The sequence below is a fragment of the Phocoena sinus genome, chromosome 8, assembly GCF_008692025.1.
Source record: "Phocoena sinus isolate mPhoSin1 chromosome 8, mPhoSin1.pri, whole genome shotgun sequence".
NCBI classification, from domain to species: domain Eukaryota; kingdom Metazoa; phylum Chordata; class Mammalia; order Artiodactyla; family Phocoenidae; genus Phocoena; species Phocoena sinus.
Genome location: NC_045770.1, coordinates 105,281,829 through 105,302,017, shown reverse-complemented (window position 1 = coordinate 105,302,017; position 20,189 = coordinate 105,281,829). Strand labels below are relative to the sequence as shown.

The 20,189-nt window shown below is 44.8% G+C and overlaps 1 protein-coding gene across 4 annotated transcripts in view; it reads left to right on the top strand.

Moving 5' to 3' along the window:
* Positions 1-20,189, top strand: part of CHKA (choline kinase alpha) — a 61,368-nt gene that overhangs the window by 1,726 nt on the left and 39,453 nt on the right. The gene's annotated exons all lie outside the window — the stretch shown is intronic.

Genomic DNA, 20,189 nt, shown 5'->3' with positions numbered 1-20,189 from the left:
ACGGGAGAGGCCACAGCAGTGAGAGGCCCACGTACCGCAAAAAAAAAAAAAATGTTTTCTTTTTCTGCTAATTTTCTTGTAACTGGTTGACCAGGTTGAGCGCAGTATCTAGAAACTGGCTGGCTGGCTGGCTGCCACCGTTAAGCCCCAAATCCAGTTGTAGTCATTTGATTCCTTTTCTCTGCCCAGTGCTTCGCCAGAGCCGCAATTGCAGCAAAGTTAACTGAGCTTCACTTTCTTTTTGTGCCTGTGGCCTCTCTTACAGATATGCCTAGGAGCAGTGAGAATCATAAAGGTAGAAAGAGAAAAGAAAACCAAAGAATTGCTTAATGAAACCTTTTTTTTTTTCCTGAAATGAAACTGTCTCCCAAACTATCACACTTAGTTAGGCCTGAAAATTCTCAGTGAGAAGATCATCCGAGGCCATGTGATCTTCAGGTCGTCCAGCTGTAAAGTGGAAAACGTAGAGGGGCAGTGACTTGCCTGAGGTCAGTGGCTCTGTGCTGACATCACAGTGAGCTGCCAGGTCTCTTGAACCCACCTCCTACTCCAGTGCTCTTGCCTGTTGCCTATGAAAACGTTTCGGATTCCCTGGATCCAGCTGTAAGATGTTTTTGAGGTGCTTTTCCGGGGAGTGTCACTCATTAGATAAACCTTTGTGTTTTTGCTCAAACCTGACATTCTAAAAGCTTTGAGGATGCCGATGAAAAAACTAATCGGCAGCCGATCTAAGAAGGAAATGGAAAATTTTGTTCACATCAGACTGAGGATTATAACCCGGAGACAGCCTCTCAGAGAGCTCTGAGAACTGCTCTGAAGAGGTAACGGGGGGCCCGAATATATGTGATTGTTGCACAGGGGGTGCGTGCAGTCGAGCTCACATCTCAGCAGAAGGTGGCTGCTAGTCATGAGGAATGACTTCTTAGTTAATGCTCTTAGTGCCTTTCTAAGTGTGGGGAGGTGCAAAAATGTCTGCAGAGACTATAGTCGCTCTCTGAGGGTCCGTTCTGTCATTTTTCTGAGGGCACAGAGCACTTCATCCTGATCTTTGCCCTGAATTCCTTTCAGGGTGTATACTGTAAGTCAGCGACTACAGTGGCCAATGATTGGATTCTTGTTGAACTGGATAGTGGGCAGGATTCTTTATTCTGCAGTCCCTGCCCTTTTGGTTGTAATTTCAGCCAAGGTTTGGCAGGCATTTCGTGACCAGTCTGTCCCACTGCGTTAAGAATGCTCATTCCCAGGTCAGGGGAGGATTTTGTTGATAGGCCACTCAGTGTGCTGTTAGTGGACTAGGCCCTGTTAACAGTAGCGAAAAGCCTCTGGACCACCTATCTTAGTAGTCTGTTATGCTCCAGGAAAAGTTTCCTTCTTTTTTTAAAAAAAAATTTTTTTTAATTATTTATTTTTGGCTGCATTGGGTCTTTATTGCTGTGCACAGGCTTTCTCTAGTTGTGGCAAGCAGGGGCTACTCTTCGTTGCGGTTCGCGGGCTTCTCGTTGCTGTGGCTTCTCTTATTGCAGAGCACGGGTTCTAGGCACGCAGGCTTCAGTAGTTGTGGCACACGGACTCGGTAGTTGTGGCTCGCGGGCTCTAGAGCGCAGGCTCAGTAGTTGTGGCGCCTGGGCTTACTTGCTCCGCGGCATGTGGGATCTTCCCGGACCAGGGCTCAAACCTGTGTCCCCTGCATTGGCGGGTGGCTTCTTAACCGCTGCGCCACCAGGGAAACCCCAAAGGTTCCTTCTTGTTGCTTCTTCCCATATCTAGAGCTATACTATTATAATCGTTGGTCTTATAGAACTATAAGTTTGGTCAATCATTTCAAGTTGGCTAATCATCATTAATTTTATTGGAGGCTTAGTCACACCCTTGGTAATGCAAGAAACAGTAATCTTGTAAAATAGGCAGAATACTGGTAATATAGCTAGTGACATTAATAAGATCGTAAGTAAGTATTTAAGCTAAGAACTTCCATTAGGTTTGGCCCAGTATCACCCCAGGTCGTCTGACCAGTCTGTTCTGGGCCAGCTGCTGTCTTTAAGGGAAATAATATACTGGCATTGTATGTGAAGTTCACCAAAGATGTCTTCAAGTGCAAGGTGAGTGAGTGGTGGGTCATTGTGACCCCTAACAGGATTGGGAAAGGAGTTACATGGTTGGCTCCGGAAGAAGAAAACTTGGTCTTTATGGTTGAGCAGGTATTTCTGTCCTTGGGGAGGTCTGCTTAACACATAATGCAGATGTGCGATGCCTGCCAGAGGGGAGGGAGGAGGCCAAATGGGCAGAGAAAAATTTTATGTTTAAATTTTTCTTGTCTTGCCTTAAAATATGAATTTTTATTTCATCAAGGATGTTTTGTTTGTTTTCTCCAGGAATCAGTGGTCTTGGAAGACACAGCTTTCCTTTTGGTTTGGTGGACCTTTTAAAATAATGTTGTATGGTGTGATACACTGCCTCAGTCCTGTTTTCTGGAATAAAATGTAGTTATGGAATGAGTTTAACAAGGAGAAAAGAGGTGATTTAGGATATGGGAAAGTGGGTGATGCCTAGCTTTAAAAAAAAGGCAAAAGAGGTAGTTCAAGTGGGGAAAGATATACACTTGGTTGAAATTCAGTGGCCCTCCATAGCCAGTCCATGAACAGGTTCTGGCTGTCACGTGTTCCTGATCCGTCTCTCCAGCCCCGGCTCTTTGCTGGGTGCCCGCCTCAGCACAGCCCATCCCGTCCGTCCCACGCTTGACCCTTCTGCCCCTCCCCACCCTGGAATATGTTTCTCCTGCTTCTTTTCTTTGAGTTATTAACAGCAGCTGGCTGGTGCCTCAGGGTTATTTCTCACCCTTTGCATTGGCTCAGAAAGCCCTCCTCAGCACTTGGTGGCAACTAAACCCTAGTGAACTGCTCTTGTGCCCACACCTCCGGTCTGCCCCAGGCCCGCTGTCCTTGCTTAGACCCTGTAACAGGAGGCACCTGTGGATATCCGTGTGCTTTGGGTGGCCACCTCCCCTCCATTCTATATCCCATTGCCAGGGATTTCTCAAATATCCTGACTCCTTTGTTTAAAAGTTTGCTGTGGCGTCCTGTAGCTGGAGAATAAAATCCAAACTTGTTTGCATGGCTTATACTTGGGGCCCAGCCTTAATTTTCCAGGGTGGTTCTTTTTTTGTTCCTGTTTTAAAATCATTCCTTTCCCCTAACCAGCAGCAACTAACAGTGAGCTAGTTACACTTGTTCTTGCACTTCTTGAATGAGCTTTGTGTTTTCAGTCTCCAGACCTTTCTTTGCTCCTACACTCTGCCTGGCAGCCTGGTGTCTGCCTTTTTTTTTTTTTTTTTTTAAATAAATTTATTTATTTATTTAATTTTTGGCTGCGTTGGGTCCTTGTTGCTGCACATGGGCTTTCTTTTAGTTGCGGTGACCAGGGGCTACTCTTTGTTGCGGTGTGTGGGCTTCTCATTGCGGTGGCTTCTCTTGCTGCGGAGCACCGGCTCTAGGCGCGCGGGCTTAGTTGCTCCGCGGCATGTGGGATCTTCCTGGACCAGGGCTCCAACCTGTGTCCCTTACACCAGCAGGCGGATTCTTAACCACTGCGCCACCAGGGAAACCCCCTGGTGTCTGCTTTTAAAATACCTCCTTCGAGGCCTAACTTAGAGAGCCAGAGAGAATTAGTTTCTTCCTCGTTTAGGTTTCTTCCATAGCACTTCATGCATACACACCTTTATGTCACAGCACTTACCACATTGTGTGTGTTCATTCATTCAAGTCTGTTAGATTGAATTCCTAGAGGGCATGTCGTGTTCATCTTTGTATCTCCAGTAGTAGAAGAGTGCCTGACTTTAGCACCTGGATTTTAGCTTAGATTGGCTTCTTTGCTGTCCTCCTAATGTGATGATAGGGCTCTTTGTAATCAGACTACTGGTTGCCTGAGTCCCTCCAGCTATGAGTGGTATAGGGAAAGATAAAAATTACCGTAACATGAAAATTGTCATTAATGTACTGACCACTTGGAAATTTTGTCCATGCCCGGACATCACAGCTGAACACTAGCTTCTGTCTCTGCCCGTCAAATCAGTGTTTGTTATTATCACGCTCATTGCTGGTGGATAGAACAGTCACAGTGAGTTGTGAAATGAAATTGTAAATCTTGCAAAAGATGCAAGATATCATGAAGTTTGATGAAAGAAATGTTTGTGGACTATTAAAGTTTTACACACATCTCCCCACAGACCCACTACGAGTTGAGAAATGATAGGATAGATGGTACCATGGGCCCTTCAAAATCAGATCATTTAAGTATCAAAAGACAGAGAGGGCCTTGAAAAGACTGGCAAAGTCCTCAGCTGTGTTTGCAAAAGTATACAGTAAAAGTCAAAGAAGGAGTGAATTGTGCTTTATGGTGCTATCTTAAAGGGTTTTGGAAAAATTATGCCAAAACTCCCTACTTGATTTCCTTTATATGTACATAGTTACTTTGATAATCTAAATTATGTTACATGTAAAGACATAAATAATACTGTTTCATTTTTCAAGATAAAGTTTCATTTACACTTTGTTTTTACTACACACTGAAAATTTGGTCCCTCAAGGGGCCTTACTTCTTTTTTAAAAAAAATTAATAAACTTAACTTTTTTTAGAGCAGTTTTAGATTCACAACCAAATTGGGCAGAAAGTACAGAGTTCCCATTATACCCCCCTCCCCCCACAGCCTCTCACTGTTGACCTCATTCTTCTCCTGCAGTGGTACATTTGTCACAGTCCACGAACCTACACTGACACATCATTATCACCCAAAGTCCACAGTTTACATTAGGGTTCACTCTTGGCGGTGTACCTTGTACAGGTTTGGACAAATGTATAATGATGTGTACTATATCCACCATTGTAGGATCCTACAGAATAGCCTTGTGGCCCAAAAAGTCCTCTGTCCTCTGCCGATTTATCCCTCCCTCCCCTCAAACCCTGATCTTTTTAGTGTCTCCATAGTTTTGCCTTTTCTAGAATGTCATATGGTTGGAATCATACAGTATAGCCTTTTCAGATTGTCTTCTTTCATTTAATAATATGCATTTAAGTTTGCTCCGTGTCTTTTCATGGCTTGATAGTATATTTTGTTTTAGTGCTGAATCATATTCCATTGTATGGGTGTACCACGGTTTATCCATTTGCCTGCTGAAGGATATCTTTTTTTTTTTAAGTCTTTACTGAATTTGTTACAATATTGCTTCTGTTCTATGTTTTGGTTTTTTGGCCCCAAGGCATGTGGCATCTTAGCTCCCCGACAAGGGATCAAACATGTACCCCCTGCATTGGAAGGTGAAATCTTAACCACTGGACCGCCAGAGAAGTCCCTGAAGGATGTCTTGATTGCTTCCAAGTTTTGACAGGAATACAGCTGTTATGAACATCTGTGTGCAGGTTTTTCTCTGGACATGTATTCAGTTCATTTGGGTAAATACCAACACGCCCAGGTGCTGGATTATATGGTAAGAGTGTGTTTAGTTTGGTAAGAAACTGCCAAACCATCTTCCAAAGGGGCTGCACCATTTTGCATCGCCACCAGCAATGAATGAGTTCCTTTTGTTCCACATCCTCCAGCATTTGGTGTTGTCAGTATTCTGGGTTTTGGCCATTCTAGTAGGTGTGTAGTAGTATCTTGTTTTAATTTGTGATTCTCTAATGGCAAATGCTGTTGAGCATCTTTTCCTATGCTTACTTGCCATCTGTGTATCTTCCTTGCTCAGGTGGTTGCTTGGATCTTCCGCCCATTTTTTTTTTTGCGGTACGCGGGCCTCTCACTGTTGTGCCCTCTCCCGTTGCAGAGCACAGGCTCCAGACGCGCAGGCTCAGCAGCCATGGCTCACGGGCCCAGCCGCTCCACGGCACATGGGATCCTCCCGGACCGGGGCACGAACCCGCGTCCCCTGCATCGGCAGGCGGACTCTCAACCACTGCGCCACCAGGGAAGCCCCCGGACACATTTTTGATTGTCACGATTTCGTGGTGGTGGTGGTGGTGGTATTACTGGCATCTAGTGGGTAGAGGGCAGGGATACTGCTCGACATCCTACAGTGCTCAGGACAGCACTTCCTCTCCATGCCCTGAATGTGGACAGTGCTGAGGTTGAGTAGCCTGGAGCAGAGGACTGAAGACCGAGCTTTTCTCTGCCCTGCACACTCTTTTTTTTTTAAAATAAATTTATTTATTTTATTTATTTTTGGCTGTGTTGGGTCTTTGTTGCTGTGCCCAGGCTTTCTCTAGTTGCGGCGAGCGGGGGCTATTCTTCATGTGGTTCTTGGGCTTCTCATTGCGGTGGCTTCTCTTGTTGCAGAGCATGGGCTCTAGGCGCATGGGCTTCAGCAGTTGCAGCATGCGGGCTTCAGTAGTTGTGGCACACGGGCTCAGTAGTTGTGGCTCACGGGCTTAGTTGCTCCGTGGCATGTGGGATCCTCCGGGACCAGGGCTCGAACCCGTGCCCCCTGCATTGGCAGGCGGATTCTTAACCACTGTGCCACCAGGGAAGCTGTCCCACACACTCTTTTTTTTTTTTTTTTTTTTTTGCTGTACACGGGCCTCTCACTGCTGTGGCCTCTCCCGTTGCGGAGCACAGGCTCTGGATGTGCAGGCTCAGCGGCCATGGCTCATGGGCCCAGCCACTCCACAGCATGTGGGATCTTCCCGGACCGGGGCACAAACCCGCGTCCCCTGCGTTGGCAGGCGGACTCTCAACCACTGCGCCACCAGGGAAGCCCCCACACACTCTTAAAGATTGATAATAAACAACTGACATTATCTCCTGTAATCTTCACAGACCCCTACTAGATACTCTTACACCATCTTACAGAGTAATTTGCCCAAGACCATGCAGCTGTCTGCAGAGCCAGCAGCCCACCTGGGACAAAGCCTGTTCTCGTAACTGTGCCTGTAGACTTGGTGTTGAGAGAGCTGGGAGTTGACACCTGTTCCTGATTACTGTGTATTATGCTGTCATTTTACTGAAGTGCTTTTTTCCCCCTGAGCTGTGGTCGTTTCAAGTTGAATTTTAGATGGTTAGAAGAAATTTTGCAAAGGTCTCCTTTTTTCTTGTTTGTGCTCTAAATTCAGTAGCTATTTTGATATTACGCTGTCTTCTATTTTCCTTGCAGGCCCTGAACCTTAGGGAGACTAAGTCCTGTGTGTGCTGGGCTTTGCGCCATGTTACTTGTGGACAGTTTGCAGAGGTTTCAGTGGCTTTTTTGGTTTTCAGCAAAGTACAGTTGGTTAGGTGCAGACGAGAAATTTCCCATCTCGGTTTAGCAGGTGAAAACCTTTGTGTTAAAGGCTTCTCTGGAGCAGGCAGTGTCTCAGGTTTCTCGTTGTCTGAGCTGACTCACCTAGATGGACTCCTTTTCCAAATGGTTAAAAATACATAGATGTTTTTGATGGATGAATGGACGAGCAGAGTGTGGCATATACCTGCAATCAGATGTTATTCAGCTTTGATAAAAAGGAGATTCTGACATGTTACAACATGGCTGAACCTGGAGGACTTTCTGCTAAGTGAAATAAGCCAGTCAAAAAAGACAAATATTGTATGATGTTACTGCTGTGAGGTCCCTAGAGAAGTCAGATTCATAGGGACACAGTATCCTGGTGGGTGCCCGGGGCTGGAGGATGGGGAACGGGGAGTTAGTGTTTAAAGGGCACGGAGTGTCAGCTTTATGGGATGAGCAGTCCTGGAGGTAGAAGATGGTGATGGTTGCACAGGAATGTGAATGTACTTCATGCCACTGAACTGTACACTTACCGATGTCTAAGAGGGCAAATTGTATGTTATGTGTGCTGCACCTCAACTTAAATATTGGGAAAGAAGTAATCTAGATGTTTGACGTGAGGAATGGCATATTTCAAGACCTTGGGCACTTCACCAACTTGTTGTATCACTACAGCATGCATTTTCCCCATGTAGAATGCTGTAGAATAAAACAGAAATCACCTCGTTAAGACCTGATAAGTCTACAAATAAAGGATACAAGCCATTTGTAAAGCCACTTGTATTAAATACATGTTGCTAAAATAAAAACTATGTTATACAGTAGACCACTATCTAGTGAAGTGATTTTACTCCAAAACTTAAAAAATTGTTTCTGTGGGGCAAAGAGAGTGCACACAATAGTGCAGAGGCTCTCCCCCCTGCATTCACTTTATCACTTGTAGTTAAAATTACCAACTACTTCCTGTCACACACTGAGTACTTGAAGCACAGGGTGTGACATTCCCAAGTGCCCAGGACCTGCCCCGTGTAGACCAGCTTCCTGCTGCCGTGTTAAAGTGACACACAGCACAGCACGAATGGACCACATCTACTGGACTGTTCGGCCTTATCGTTGACTTGGATTTGACCACCTTTCTACACATGGAGTATATTTTCAATCTATGAGAACTTTTCAGAGCAAGCAAACTTGAATGATAGTTTTTATAGCCAACACCTGCCAGTAGCATTTGGTGTTTTTCACAAGGTGGATGAACAGTCTGGGAGGATTTGTGAAGCGGCCAGGAACCAAAATGCCATCTTGCCCTGCGGCTTCGTGGCTGGAGAGGGAGTGATGAGGGAAGGGCCATGCCGTGGTCCCACCCTGAGGACTGAGCCTTAGAAGGTGGGGAGCTGGAAGGATAGTTTTTACAGTTGCTGTGGCCCAGCCACCTTCCTTTGCTTCCCTGCGTTACGGTTGAGTCCTCTCTGTATTTGAGTAGGGAGCCCTCTTGCCACCTCTGACCTCCTGGGTAAAGTACAGCTGTGCCATAAATGGTGAGCTGATAGACCTTTAAGTCAGGGCTGATAGACCTTTAAGTCAGGAGTGTTTCCTCATTTGCCTCGTGGTGGGGAAATGTTCATTTTCTTCTCCCTCTTTGAAAATCTCCACTGCCGTTAAGTCTGGAAATTAACTGTACTTTATCCCAAATGTGAGAGTAACCTGTTTGAATTGTAGTGACCTGTTAGCAAGTTAAGAGGATCTTGATTGATTTTCTGCCTTACCAGGGTTTTGGGGTTTGTCCTGTGTTTAGGTAACATGTAAATTTCCCCAAGATGCTTCACTGTCTAACACAGTCGACTTCTGTTGGAAAGGATTACGCTTCAGGTTCTGGAACAGTGGGGCTAACGTAGAAAAAGATGAGTTGGGGGAGGAGAGAATCAACTTGCCTAAACCTAGAACTGCCTCTAAAGTTGAAGGTTGGAAAAGTCACCAAGAAACAAATTGATCATTACTATTATAGATTGATATCAGTGAAAAACATTTTGGCTTCTTAAAGGGCTCAGTCAGGCAGTTCAGGGCTGAAAATGAGGCCTGGGCCTAAAAATCCTGAAACGTACACAGGGTATTATCTGTTATGTGACTAGAGTAAAGAAATTAGCAGGAAAGTTTCGGTTAACTGGAGCCCAAGTTACTAAACATTTTCCTTAATTTTTTTAAAGAGAAAGTGTGAAAATAAGAAAAAGCAATATTACTCTAAGCATTAAGAACGTTCCCTGGCCTGCCTTGGAAGCCATTCACATCTGAGTTCCTCTGTGTGTGTCTTAACCTCCCTAGCACTCTGTAGTGATATTTCATGTTCAGAATAAGGGCCCCAGGCCAGTGAGGGGCTCGAAACATGAACAGGTACATCACATTTGCCACCCTATATTTAAGGCAGGAATGGAGGGAGGTACAAAGAGGTTTTAGATTTTCCGCAAGAGTGTTTTATTTGTTAGCCTCTAATTATCTTGTGGTTAGGATGGTACTTCATACCGACCTGATGATTAACCAGGAAATCAGTTGAGTGGGATAGCTCCCTCCTTGAGCATTCATTCCTTTTATTTGTGAAGGGATTACAGAGGACAGTTGGAAAAAAACAAGGGTTATTTTCGCTCATTTTGTTAAAGAAAAAAAATCTTTGAGTAGATAATCAGTGTACTGGCTTTAAGATTCAAACATTACGAAAGGGTGTCTTTCTCCCACCTCTGACCCCGGCGCCTCTCCCTAGAAGCAAGCACTTCCAGAGAGATGTCATGCATACATTAGTATATGTGGGTGTATTCGTTTCTTCAGCAAACACTGAGAGCTGCAATGTGCTAGGCCCTGTGCGAGGGGCTGAGAATGTGTAGCTTCCCCTCCCTCTTTAATACTTAACAGTAGATCACTTTTTTTGCACTAAAAGCAGCACTGTGTCTTGGAGACTGTTTTGTATTGGTATTTATTGAGCTACCTTATTCTTTTGAATAGCCATATAGTGTTATATTTTAATTGAAATAACATTTTGATCTTTTCAGGACAGTTTGAATGCCAAAACTTCTGCTTTGTTAAGTTAATCATGGTAATAAAAGATTCCATTCATTAAGTGCTCACTCTTGCCAGGTACTACGTTAATCCGGGCAGTGAGCCTCAGGGAGAGGAATTTTTTTTTTTTTTTAAGATGAAAGTTACTTTAATTTATTTTTATTTATTTATTTATTTTTGGCTGTGTTGGGTCTTCGTTTCTGTGCGAGGGTTTTCTCTAGTTGGCGGCGAGCGGGGGCCACTCTTCATCGTGGTGCGTGGGCCTTTCACTGTCGTGGCCTCTCTTGTCGCATGGCACAGGCTCCAGATGCGCAGGCTCAGTAGTTGTGGCTCACGGGCCTAGTTGCTCCGCGGCATGTGGGATCTTCCCAGACCAGGGCTTGAACCCGTGTCCCCTGCATTGGCAGGCAGATTCTCAACCACTGCACCACCAGGGAAGCCCCAAGGGAGAGGAATTCTTAACCCCAGGGGCTCAGAGAGGCTGAGTAGCTTGCCAGGAGTTAAAGTGTTAATAAGTGGTGACTCCTGTCTAGTTCTAACACAGTATGATGGTTATTTCAGCTAGTCACTCAGGTGTGCACTTCAGTTTAGGCAGAGATAACATACACCTGTCTCTATTTTTGCCCAGATTTTTTATGATAAGCAGTTCTCTACAATAGTACCTATTGCTTGCAAGGTATGTGCAAAAGTATCCTGAGAGTATGATGTCTGGCAAGGACTTCAAATGACCTTGAGCGTGTTGACGAGTCCTGTATTTTAGGTAAGTAATAAAGTCAAGTGGCATATCTCCCCTGAGGTCCAGTCAGTGCTCCCATGGGTTAGAAACCTCTGCAGGCAGGCATCCTGTCACAGTCCAGGGCCAAGTGACATTCATATAGACGAGTCATGTGGAGAAGGCAGGGGTCCCCACAGGTGTCTGACCTTTTCAGGGACCCTGTTTTACTGATGAGAACTGCGAACAGACCTGGTTTGTGAGTCACCCTTTGTCCGTTTTGGACTGTGAATAAGGGTGAGTAGGATTCTGTAGGGGGTGTACATACGATGGCAGATAATTAATGCCTGAAGTTACGGTTGTGGCCTTTTACTGCTCTCCCCTGCACATAGGCTACTGGAAATTTCATCTCTTCCGAGTCTTCCTCTCTTAGTTTTCCTGCGTTGCGTTTGGCCTGCCAGCGCAGGGGTGGAATTCAGGATGCTGCACTAAAGAGTACTGTGGAAGCCACCTGGTTCAGAGATGTTCACAACTACTGAAGCATAATTTTAAAACTTTGAAAAGTCCAGAGATTATGAACAGCACTGAAGTGAGCCAGTCGGCAGGAGGAGGGCAAAGGGCACGAGAGGCCAGCGTTGGCAAACCTTCCCTCCCCAGGCTTTATTCTGGAATCTTTTCTCTTGATGGTTTTGACAATGGCCTGGATGGTGGAAGGTGCCTGGGCTGTGGAAACCAGGTAGTGGGAGAGTGGAGGAGAAGGCGGTGGGCTGTGTGTGTGTGTGAGCCCTCCCTGACAGGCCTCAAACTGGGGGGCTGCGGGAGTAGGCCACAGAAGGATATGTGGGGAGGAGAAAAAGAAGTGTATGGCCAGGACCAGAGGGAAGCACCTTTGGTTGTGCTGGTGGGGGACAGGTGCCACCTCCAAATAGAGTTATAGGTAGGTGTGGGAAGCTGGAAACCCAGTGTAACCACAGAGGTTTCCTGAAACTCGGTAACTTCTCTCATTCCAAAGTCCTTAGTAATGCTGCTTCTTTTTCCAGATCCTAAAATCAGAGGCATCTTTTTGAGGGCTTGATTTCTCCTAGGGTCTAGCAGTTTCATTGGAAGTGTTCACTACTTGGGAGCACATTTTAATCAAATGGTGATTGCCGTGGATCATACACACAGAGCTTAATATTAAGAGGACGGTCATTCATAGGTTCAAATAAATCAATGAATGGTCGATTTAATAAACTAAGGCAAGTTATCACTGGTTTAGAAAGGAAAAAAACAGCATTATTGAGATGTAATTCATGTAATATAGAATTCACCCTTTTAAATGGTACAGTTCAGTGTTTTTTAGTATTTTTACAGAGTTATACGGCGATCACTGCTGTTTTTTCAGAACACTTTCATCACCTCAGAATGAAGCCCTGTACCATTAGTGTTCTCTTCCTGTTCTCCGCTCTCCCTAGCTCCTGGCAACCACTGATCTACTTACTTTTTTTTTTTTTTTTTTTTGATCTACTTACTTTTTATGGATCTGTCTCTTCTGGACATTTCATATAGATGGACTCATACAACATGCATGGCCTTTTGTGACCAGTTTCTCTCACTTAGCATCATGTTTTCTAGGTTTATCTGTGTGTAGCATGTATTGGTACTTCATTCCTTTTTATGGCTGAATAATATTTCATTGCTTGATATACTGCAGTTTATTCATTCATTAATTGATGGACATTTGGATTCTTCCCCTTTTTTGGCTATTATAAACATTTGTGTTCAGTGTTTGTGAGGACATATGTTTTCATTTCTCTTGGGTATCTGTCTAGGAGTGAAATTGCTGGGTCATTTTGTAACTCAACATTTAACTTTTTGAAGATGTCACTGATCTTTTGAGCCCTCTGTCAGAGGATCTCCACAGACCCCAACAAATATCCCTATTGAGTTTGAGAGGAAATTGGACAAGATTATTGTTGCTTTGACCCATTGTGATCTTCTTACCAGCGCCTTTTTTTTTTTTTTTTTGCGGTACACGGGCCTTGCACTATTGTGGCCCCTCCCGTTGCGGAGCGCAGGCTCAGCGGCCATGGCTTACGGGCCCAGCCGCTCCGCGGCACATGGGATCTTCCCAGACCAGGGCACGAACCCGTGTCCCCTGCATCGGCAGGCGGACTCTCAACCACTGCGCCACCAGGGAAGCCCTTACCAGCGCCTTTTTTCCCCTTGCTTCCAGTGATCTTGGTTTTATACATATACTAAATTACCAACTGATTTTTGAGAAGAGTTCATTATAGTATATGCTGGTGATTGTGTATTAGATGCCATAAAGTTTTATGTGAAACAACCTCTCTTTATTAAAAATTACAAACATTTATAAAGTAGTAAAGAATAAAATTTTGAAAATAATAAAATAGCTTTATCAAATCTGAACATTTGGCTTCGGGTTCCCTTCTTTTGCCCAGAGGTAACCACCATTTTGCATTGGTGTTAAAATTCTGTTTCATTCTGAAATAAGATTCTGATCTTTAGAACAGAATTTTGAAGTCTTTTATAACCTGTGTATTTGGTCTAAGTGCTGAAACATTAGAGCATTTTTTGTGACAGGTGTACTTGTAGTAGGGTGGTTCACTTATGGGGGGTTAATAATCCTGTGAGTCATGGAGCCTTTGGTTCATGTTTGACCGCAGGTAACCAGTTGTCATCTAGGCTTCTATTTTAAGAAGACCTTTCACACCAGGAAGGCGTGATGATATTTCCTGCTGCGAGGAACTTTGAGAGGAAGTAGCATCAAATGCCAGACCTTAGTTTCGTGGAGTGGTTTTTGTTTTGAAATGACTTTGTGGAATTTTTCAGGGTTCTTTTAAAATTAATTGCAATCGGGCTTCCCTGGTGGCGCAGTGGTTGGGAATCCACCTGCCAATGCAGGGGACACGGGTTCGAGCCCCGGTCCGGGAGGATCCCACATGCCACGGAGCAACTAAGCCCGTGCACCACAACTACTGAGCCTGAGCTCTAGAACCTTCGAGCCACAGCTCCTGAAGCCCGCGTGCCTAGAGCCTGTGCTCCGCAACAGGAGAGGCCACTGCAGTGAGAAGCCTGCGCACAGCAACGAAGACCCAACACAGCCATAAATTGATTAATTAATTAAAAAATAAAAAGGGAAATCTCTTTTTTAAAAATATAAATAAATAAATAAAATCACAATCAATATGATGCCAACTGTGACAGTTTCTTTGGCCCGTTTCTGGATCAACTAAAATTTTAGATTATCTGCTGTTTTACATCTTCCAGTTTTCTTTTCTCCTCTTAATGATTAGTGCAGTTAATTGTATCGCTTCATTTGAGGTGGGTAAAGAATTGACATTTATCAGTTTGGGGGGAAGTTACTTAGCATAGAATCACTAAGGTGTACATCAAGAAATCCATTTAAATAAAGTTGCTAACTTTCAGTATGTTTCATAGTTCATTTTCCTTAACTATTTTTCCCTTATTGATGTACTTACAAATATTCCCTTTGCAATAATTTTTTAACTTTAAAATATTTCATGCCATTTGTTAACTTTATGTGTATCTTGAAGCATTAAAAAATTTCATTATCTTCACTAGCAGTTTAATGTTTTAAAAAAATATATTTTTGATAATATCAAGTTTTAATTGATTAAAAAACAGGTCAAACGAGATATGAGACAGGAGTTCTGACACCACTGACAGGTGAGGAGTGAACCGGTGTGGCTCTGTTTTAGGACACTTTGGCAGTAGGCATCAAGAAATTTTAAAATGGTAGTGCCCTTTGGTCCAGAAAACCCAGCTTTAAAGGATCTCCTCAAGATTTATGCAATGTTGTGCATAAAGATCGACATATAGGTATACATTTGTAGAGTTGTGTGTAGAAGTAAAAAATAATGGGAAAACTCTGTCTTTAGCATTAGGCAGTTGGTTAAACCATGCTGTATCTTTAAGGTGAAATTCCATGCACAATTAAAAATGATGTTTTTAATGCTGAATTGAGGGAAAATGCTCATAATATAAGTGGAAAATGAACTTTGTAGAGCAGTATATTCACCATGATCCCTTTTTTTTTTTTTTTTTTTTTTTTTTTTTTTGCGGTACACGGGCCTCTCACTGTTGTGGCCTCTCCCGCCGCGGAGCACAGGCTCCGGACGCGCAGGCTCAGCGGCCATGGCTTATGGGCCCAGCCGCTCCGCGGCATGTGGGATCTTCCCGGACCGGGGCACGAACCCGTGTCCCCTGCATCGGCAGGTGGACTCTCAACCATTGTGCCACCAGGGAAGCCCCATGATCCCAATTTTAATAAAAAGAAAGAAATTGGGAAAAGGAGCTTAGGAAAATGACAAGAAAAAATATATACTACAGTGTTCAAAGTGGTTATATTTGAATAATAGAATTTGGGAAAGTACTTGTCTTTTTTATTTTTGGGGGAGTCTTTCAGATTCATGTACACACAACTTTTTGGAACCTGGCTTTTAAAATCTGAAAGTCAAACAATTTAATACATGTTAAGGCAGCCTACTTTAGTTCTTCAACAACTGATAAACTTAATTGAGTTTGAAAAAATACGCCAGGTCACCCAGGTTCTTCGTCACTTGTGGTGTGTAGGTGATCTTGAATGTGCCAAGAGCAGCACAGCACTACCAAGAACTGCTTTGTGGCTCTGTTTTCACAAATCCATTTTCTTCAGCATATAAACCAGTTAGCCTTTTGGTTCTTCAGTTTGCAGTTGGTTCTTTGTTTTTGCATGGTTTCTTTTCAAATATCCTTTATGTTCTATGTGTGTTGTCATTTGATGAGTCAAATTATTCTCAATTGTAAGTCAATTCTTGATAATCTGTATATCAACAGAAATTGAAATTATGATTTTCGCATCTCATCAGCAGTCTGTAAAAGCAGCTCTGTATTCTGCTCGTTATTCCCTTGGTACTGTTTGAGGGACCTGTGGGTGAGGATTAGGGACGCACACTCAGCTGGATCCCTAGGGCACTGGTTAAAATTCCCGCCAGCAATGACTTCTCTTTTCAGTGTCCTACCTGCCATGGCTTGCTTACATATGTTGAATATGAAATAAATAACGTTATTCTCATCTTATTTGATATTTTGCTTATGTGAGTATCTCTGTGTCTCCTAAATTTAATTATGACATGTATGTTTATTATAAAGATCTTCTGCCACATGGTAAAAAGGTTGAACTTTCAGACTTCTTTGGAATCCTTGAGCGTTCCTGGGGTTTTACTTGGAAGGATATTCTTGACAAATCCCATGGTAAATTGGCTGTTGTATTTCTGCTGTCATTCTGTGGCGTATCTTCCCATCGTATCTTCTTCCTAGTCATATTATTTAGCTCATTAGTGTCTGACATTTTTCTAGGTGTTTTCTGACAGTTTGGGTCATCTGTGACAATGACATTGTTTCATTTATTTTGATTGTCGCTTAAAAATCATCCATGTTTTACTTCTTTCCACTAAGGCCTATTGGGTGAGCGGCTACAGATAATACAAGAGATGAAGGATTTCCAGGTTGTGGGCTTGTTGGTGGCCAAGCCGACCTGCTTTCCTTCTTTGGGACTCGGGATAAACTGAATCGAGTTACACAGCTCAGAACAGTAGTTTATCTGTTTGCTCTTGCCGTGGACCGAGCTTTCGAGAGTATGTGACAGGAAGGAAAAGTAGGGCTTTTAACTGATGTCATGCCTGTCCTGTTGCTTGGTAGCCAGAAGCCCGTGCTGGCTGTGCCTGGCTGTGGCAGGCCCTCGTGACAAGCCATGCACTTGGGGCGTGGGCCTGAGTGGAGGGGAAAGGAGAAGGCTGCCCTTCTGTCTCTGCGCCTGCCTGCTTCCCGTGTCTTCCTGAGCTGGGGTGGACAGCTAGCTTGCCTCCTGGGAAAGTAGGTCCTTATTCCTGGCAGAGGTTCCCAGATGCCATGATTGCTTTTCTTTAAATAAGCTGTTGAAAAATATTATTTAAAATGACTTTTATTTACATCTGTGAAACGTTGTTTCTGTAGAAGCACATACAAGTTTCACTGGTGAAGAAAAATGAGATTTTTTTCTTCCTTTCTAAACCATTGAGATATAGTTCACATATCACATAGTTCACCTGCTTAAATTGTAGGATTCAGTGGTTTTTAGTATATGGGTTTTTTTTTTTTTTTTGGCCATGCAGCATGTGGGATCTTAGGTCCCCCACCAGGGATTGAACCCGCATCCCCTGCATTGGAAGCTCAGAGTCTTAACCAGTGGATTGCCAGGTAAGTTCCAGCATAGGGTTTTTAATATATCCACAGGTGTGTGCAGCCATCACCACAGTCAATAGAACAATTTCATACCTCGAGAGGAAACCCTGTCCCCTTTAGCCCCCTTCTGCCCTGACCCTAGGCACCCACTCTGCAGATTTCCTCGTTCCGGACATTTCATATGAATGGAATCATTTAATATCTGGTCTTTTGTTCTGGCTTCTTTCACTGAGCATGTTTTTAAGGTTCATCCATGTTGTAGCATGTGTCAGGACGTCATTCCTTTTTTAAAAATTGTGGTAAGGACTTCCCTGGTAGCGCAGTGGTTAAGAATCCGCCTGCCAACGCAGGGGACACGGGTTCGAGCCCTGGTCTGGGAAGATCCCACATGCCATGGAGCAACTAAGCCCATGCGCCGCAACTACTGAGCCTGTGCTCTAGAGCCTGCGAGCCACAACTGCTGAAGCCCACATGCCTAGAGCCCATGCTCCACAGAAGCCACTGCAATGAGAGGCCCACGCACCACGACGAAGAGTGGCCCCCACTCGACACAACTAGAGAAAGCCCACGCACAGCAACGAAGACCCAACACAGCCACAAATAAATAAATAAATTAAAAAAAAAAATTGTGGTAAAATATGCATGGCATAAAATTTACCATTTTAACCATATTTAAGTGTATAGTTTAGTGGCATTAAGTCGGTCACGTTGTTCAACCATCTCCACTGTTGATCGCAAGAATGTTTTCATCTTGCTAAACTGAACCTCTGTGCCCGTTAAACCGTAATTCCTCATCACTGCCGGTAACCCCTCTTTGAATTCATTAGCTCACTCCGAATCTGTTTTAGTTATTTTGTGTGTTTCCTGGAATGAGGTATGTCCTTTTGAAGTCTAGCCCTGCTGACAGCTTGAGTTTAGCCCTGTGAGACCTGTACAGAGGCATCTGATCTCCAGAACTGTAAGATAATAAATGTGTGTGTTTGTTTGCTTTTTTAAAATTTATCTATTTATTTATTTTTGGCTGTGTTGGGTCTTCATTGCTGCTCACGGGCTTTCTCTAGTTGTGGCGAGCGGGGGCTGCTCTTCCTTGCGGTGCGCGGGCTTCTCGTTGCCATGGCTTCTCTTGTTGCAGAGCACGGGCTTTAGGCGCACGAACTTCAGTAGTTGTGGCACGCAGGCTCAGTAGTTGTGGCTCGTGGGCTCTAGAGCTCAGGCTCAGTAGTTGTGGCGCATGGGCCTAGTTGCTCTGCGGCATGTGGGATCTTCCCGGACCAGGGCTCGAACCCGCGTCCCCCACATTGGCAGGCGGACTCTTAACCACTGCGCCACCAGGGAAGCCTTGTGTGTTGTTTAAAGCCACGAAGTTTGTGGTCGTGAGTGACAGCAGCCACAGGAACAGAGACATTTGTCTTAGGCAAGTTAGTACAGACCCGTCCTGACGTCGGGCTCCTGTGATGGATGGCGGTGCCCGCAGCACCACCGTGTGTCTGGCATGGCATGTGGTGCCCTCCTGCTTGTGTCCCGTCTCTCAGCATGAGGGTTAAAAGCAAGGATTCTGGAGCCAGATGCCGTCTTCCATTGTGGCTCTGCCACTTTCTTGCTTTGTTTCCTCCTCTGTGTGATGGAGGCAGTACTGGCACTGCCCTGTAGGTTGTCGGGAGGATGGAATGACCCCACCCTTGTTGCATGCTCAGGAAGTTGCGGCCCCAGGGCTCCGTGACCTTGAGGTCTTACAGTGACTAGATTTAAGTGCTGCTCCTTTACAGAGGAGTGCAGTTTTGAGGGTCACAGAGGTTTAGCAGCGTGCCCAAGATTACACAGCTAGTAAGTGCAGAACTAGGGTTTGAATCGGCTCCCTGGCTCTGAAGCCTGTGGCTTTTCTTTTACATGATGCCCTCCCCCAGGAAGAGGGGACTGTCCCTTGGGGAGCTTACAGTCTAAATTAGAGAGCCAAGGCTGACCGCCAGCCTATTAGAGAACGATATAAGATGGTCAGTTACCAAATGTAACAGGGAGGAATTTGGAGAAGGGAGGCTCTGGAAGAGTGCTGTGGGTCATTGTCATTTTCAGAAAATCTCTATTGAGCATCCACCATCTGGGGCCACTGGGCCTTGAGAATTGAAGTTAGACGTGACCCCTGTCTTCAGGAGCTAGCAGGGAAGACAGCAAAAGATTGTTGAGGAGGTTGGACTTGGAACTTGGTTGGTTCTTTTTTGTTTGTTTTGTGTTTTTGCGGTACGCGGGCCTCTCACTGTTGTGGCCTCTCCCGTTGCGGAGCACAGGCTCCTGACGCGCAGGCTCAGCGGCCATGGCTCACGGACCTAGCCGTTCCGCGGCATGTGGGATCTTCCCGGACCGGGGCACGAACCCGTGTCCCCTGCATCGGCAGGTGGACTCTCAACCACTGTGCCACCAGGGAAGCCCTTGGAACTTGGTTTTAAACAGTAGGTAGTTTTTATTTTTTTATAAACTTATTTTATTCATTTATTTTTGGCTGTGTCGGGTCTTTGTTGCTGCGCGCGGGCTTTCTCTAGTTGCGACGAGCGGGGGCTACTCTTCGTTGCGGTGCGTGGGCTTCTCATTGCGGAACATGGGCTCTAGGCGCACATGGCTTCAGTAGTTGTGGCACATGGGCTCTAGAGCGCAGGCTCAGTAGTTGTGGTGCACAGCCTTAGTTGCTCCGCGGCATGTGAGATCTTCCTGGACCAGGGCTCGAACCCGTGTCACCTGCATTGGCAGGCGGATTCTTAACCACTGTGCCACCAGGGAAGCCCAGTAGGTAGTTTTTAGATGGCAGAGAAGAGTGAGGAGTTTCCAGACTGGAAGAACAGGAGTAAGTGGATGTGGTGACACTATCAGTTACTACTAGGTTTAGCTGCTTATAACAGAGGACCCCAGAGTCACAGTGGTTAAATAACATAGAAATTGATTTCCGTTGTGCATTAAAGAGGTCCAGGAGA